This window comes from Schistocerca piceifrons, chromosome 3, assembly GCF_021461385.2.
Source record: "Schistocerca piceifrons isolate TAMUIC-IGC-003096 chromosome 3, iqSchPice1.1, whole genome shotgun sequence".
Lineage (NCBI taxonomy): Eukaryota > Metazoa > Arthropoda > Insecta > Orthoptera > Acrididae > Schistocerca > Schistocerca piceifrons.
The window spans coordinates 377,764,350-377,769,205 of NC_060140.1; the positions used below are offsets into that span (position 1 = coordinate 377,764,350).

Genomic DNA, 4,856 nt, shown 5'->3' on the forward strand with positions numbered 1-4,856 from the left:
AAAACGAGCCATAAAATCTTGTGAATTGTTGACCACGGGGGAGACAAAGCTCGAGCACCGGGTGTAGTATTTGAGGCATGTTCTGCACAGGCAACTGTAGCTAAAGCAACTTCGTTTACAAATGCCACGGGAATGGGCCACCTACTTCTTCCTGCTGCGCCAGATTTCTTGATCATATTCTTTAGCCCATTTATTGACATCTTGCCTCTTCGCAGCTGTTTCTTTCGGCGATATTCTTGCAAAGCAGCGCAGTTATTGCTGACGTTCTGATAAAACCACTTTAAAAACAACTTTACTAGCAGTGCAGGGTCATTCTTCTCAATAACCATTGTGCTTCGAACAGAAAACTTCAACCTTCTTAACCATTAACACAACACGTTACTTCACAAAGGAAATCAGAACGCGTCGCCCAGCGACAAACAGAATGCTCACGCGAAAACAGGAAACATTTGACATTCCGACTGCTTACAGCGCCTGGTGGCAGAATGTGGAACCTTTTTTTTTTTTTTTTTTTTTTTTTTTGAGCTCCTGAGGGCGGGCGGTCGTCTTAAATCCCCTCCCCTCGCGAGGCGTTTTCTCCGCGGTACGATCCCGCGCGTCAGCAGTCAGTGAGACGCTTGCATCGGCGCCTGTGGTGGCGTCGGTGTAATTGCCTAATCCGCCCTAGTCGCACGTTCGTTCCTTTGCTGAGCGTCTTTTTAATTGACTCGATGCGTTATGCGGCCAATGCCTCGGTAGAGGCCGCAGTAGCGGGGAAAGTCGCCACCTGGTTATACCGGCGGATACGGCCTGTCCGCTTCCTACGACGTCTCGCTCCAGGAAGACAACGGATGATCAAGACGCAAAAGCACGAGACAACGCTGGTGGATCGGGTAGCTGTTATGCGACTTCTACCTCGGTCGAGGAAGCCAGTTGCGGGGGGAGTCGCCGACCGGGGGATAACACATTACCGGCGGCCACACCTTGTCCACAGCCTACAGCAACCCGTTCCCAGAAATGGAACAAGAAGAAGTAGAACCGCACCATTTCTATGGCAAGAGTTATGCCCTCCTACGCAGTAACCCGCGCACACGACGTGGGGGGACCAAAGAACGCCACCGACAAGATCAAGACACCTGGAAGGGTAACACCGCCCACTGAAGACCCAGTCTCCTGGCCTGAAGTCGGGTCACGAAAGCAGATAAAAGACGTCTTCGCGGACACCGTTCAACGTACGGCCCAGTTCATGCTGGTGAACGATGGAGAGGATGTTGAAGACGCGGAGGATATGGAGGTGGAGGAAAGTAGCAATTATGAAGCGCCCGGCGGAAACGAGTCCGGAAAGCTAACGGAAACGTGCGACTACCGCCGCTCCCACCATCGCACCGACGCTGCAAACACGAAGAAAGGCGTCGTCGAAAGGGAGTAAAGCCCATAAGACGACCACTGACGCAGATGGGTTTCAAATACTCAAACGCAAGAAGATTGGAGGATCTGTAAAGATGGCCACTGCTGCAAGCGTGGTCGTTAAAAACCGGTTTGCTGAGCTCGAACGGAAGGAGGAGGAGACAGCAGACCAGCAGCAGAGAAGCAAGGAGCTCCCGCCGCCACCCATCATGGTGAAATGGCCTGGCTCCTTCAAAGAAGTAGAACAGGCGATCCTCGCGGTCGTCAGGAACAACTTTACTACAAAGACAGAAAGTCACGATATGTACCGCGGAAGACTACAAAAGCGTTACTGACCTCATTGACAGCCGTAGTCTAAACTGGTCCTCGTACTCGTCGGAACCCACAAAGACGCTCAAAGTAGTCTTTCGCCGCCGCCCTTCAATATGGACCCCAAGAACCTCAAGAAGCTTCTTGAGACCAAGCGGTACACCATAAGGACAGTATCCCTGATGAAGTCACCGAAAGACAACGCAGCCACACCACTCTTCCAGGTCATACTGGATGACACACCGGAGCATAGGAGGATCTTCCAAGAAATGAGAGTGTGAAGTGTCAGCGGGGTCACAGTTGAAAAACTGAGGAGTCGGAGAGGCCCGCTTCAATGCTTCAACTGCCAGGGAATCGACCACCTGGCAAAATACTGCAAAATGTCCCCACGTTGCTTAAAGTGTGCTGGGGAGCACCTGAGCCGGCAACGTCCGTTCCAGTTCAAGAGACACCCACGTACTGCAACTGCATTGAACGACACGTCGCCAGCTTCCGCGGCTGCAAAGCCTTCAAAAAAGCAGCTGCAAAAGGGTGGCAGGCACCCGCAAGGAGGGTTCAGCCGGAAAGAAACTACGCTACTGCAGCATCAGCGGCGACCGCGGCAGTGACTGCAAGGGAAACGCCTGCAAGACCGGCACAGCAACACGCAGAGCAGGTGCGGCAGGCGGAGCGGCCTATCCGCGCAGCGGAAGGCGTTCCTCGACCGCCACGAGAGGAGCACGAGACGCCGGGCAGAGCCGGCCGGATACGTGGGCGTGGAGGAGGGAGGCCGCCACAGCGCGATCCCCTCCCCCCTCCCCCCCCCACTCCCACCACCTATGCCTGCCCCATCACCTCCGACCACTGTAACCACCGAGGCCGCAGAACTACGAGAGATGCTGCGGGAGTTCAAACAGCTGCTACTCCAACTACCGCAGATGATCGTGTCTGCACTGATTGCGGCCAACAAGGCCAACACCACAAGAGAAGCCAACAACACCCATGATGCCTAATCACATCATAGGTCTCACCGTCTGCGTATGGAACGCAAACAGCTTAAGGCAGCAGGACGGCGAATTTAGGCAGTTTCTACGCGACGAGGCCGTGGATGTGTGCCTCGTGTGTGAGACATGGCTAAAGCGCGAGGCACCTAACTATAGGTGCTATCGTGACGATAGACCAACAGCATGTGGCAGAACTGCGGTCTACGTAAGAAAAACGCTGCGACACCACCAAATCCAGCTATCAGAGCTGACGCAACTAGAAGCAACAGGCGTCGCAGTCAGCACCTCAATGGGTCAAGTGACGTTCATAGCCTCGTACCAGAAGCCTAGGGAACTCCTACGACAACAGGCCCGTTATTCCTCAAGGACCGAAACTGGACACTGCGCTCTAGAGCGAAGTTGAACTTCTAACTCATCACAAAGGTGCTCCATTGCTCTGGGCAGGCCAGGTCATTTCAGAAACGATACTGCCCACAACTCATTGCCTCACAGACGCTGCTTTACGACTGGTTTCAATGCAATACTGATACTGTCATCGTCTCCGGACTGTTCCTCTTCTTTATACAGTAAACAATGCTGGTGAATGTGTACATGTCACTATGAATTCAGTGATTTCTTAAATAGAAGACGAGGGCGACATCCACGCCCATACTTTAACACCTCCTCTTCCGTTCTTCGCTGTTGGCACTACAAATGATGGTAGGTAACATTCCCAGGCCATTCATCAAACCGAAGCGCGATTCATCAGTCCAGATCACTTGTTTCCAGTTATCCACTGTCCAGTGACGCCCCTCTTCACACTACCACAAAACGTCGCTTTGCACTGACTACAGAAATGCGTGGCCTGTGAGGCCCTCCTCGATACAAAGGGAGGAAGATTAGGGTTTAACGTTCCGTCGACAGAGTTGTCATTAATCTAAATCTGTATGGCTGGACGCACATTTCAACCGTCGTCTTTCCGGATGTTTAGTGTGCTGTCCATGACACCATCCCGCTTGGTGGAACTGCTGGGCCATTTTCCACCATTCTTTTTAACTCCCGACGCACAGTCATTGTGCTAGCTGGTTTACTGGTAGTTTTTTATAAATCATGACTGAGTTCTTCCGCTAATTTCATGTGATTTTTACAGTTACCCTCCTCAATGAAACTTCCTGGCAGATTAAAACTGTGTGCCGGGCCGAGACTCAAACTCGGGACATTTCTTCCAGGAGTGCTAGTTCTGCAAGGTTCGCAGAGGAGCTTCTGTGTAGTTTGGAAGGTTGGAGACGAGGTACTGGCAAAATTGGAGCTGTTAGGAGGGGTCGTGAGTCGTGTTTGGGTATCTCAGTTGGTAGATCACTTGCCCGCGAATGGCAAGATCCCGAGTTCGAGTCGGCCCGGCGCACACTCCGCTGCAGAGTGAAAATCTCATTCTGGAAACCCTCCGCAATGGTCGACGGTCTATGTCAGTCGATATATGAAACCTGCCTTGTCGGTTTAGCTGTGGTTGTTCCTTCTCAGTCATATCACCAACAGTCGGCACGAGCAGCTTTACAAATATGCCTAATGGATTTGTTACTCAGGTAAAGTTTAGTGACTAGTTCATTTCGAAGTCACTTACCTCTTCTGCTGTTACTACTTCTCCACTGATAACACAGTACACCCTGCCTCCTTTTGTACTGGTGAGTCCACCTCGCCGGCCCGAGTGGCCGAGTGGTTCTAGGCGCTGCAGTCTGGAACCGCGCGACCGCTACGGTCGCAGGTTCGAATCCTGCCTCGGGCATGGATGTGTGTGATGTCCTTAGGTTAGTTAGGTTTAAGTAGTTCTAAAGTTCTAGGGGACTGATGACCTCAGATGTTAAGCCAACATTTTAGAGTCCGCCTCTCATGACAACTAGCGGTCAATTCCGTTTTACATAGGGTTGTCCGGATAGTTTTCATCAGACAATGTACTTTCCGACTTCCGAGCTGTAGCCTCATTTTTATCTCTAGTCACCTTCATCGCACTTCATCCTTCCATTTTCTTCCTCCTACATCCTCCTTCCTCCCTCCCCCCCCCCTTCCTCAATAACTCAGTTACTTCCTGTTATTTCACAGGGCCCCGTTGTAAGACTCATCATTCTGCCTCCGTCATGACCTTGATTGCTTTCAAGCATCATCAACATGACATTTTATAATAATCAACATTGTCGTCGTCAT

General features: G+C 51.6%; 1 non-coding gene across 1 annotated transcript; it reads left to right on the forward strand.

The window, feature by feature from the left end:
* Nucleotides 1-4,356: 4,356 nt before the first annotated feature.
* On the forward strand, nt 4,357-4,440 carry Trnap-ugg. Its single transcript has one exon. It is a non-coding gene; the product is annotated as a tRNA-Pro (tRNA).
* The last annotated feature ends 416 nt before the right edge of the window (nt 4,441-4,856 follow it).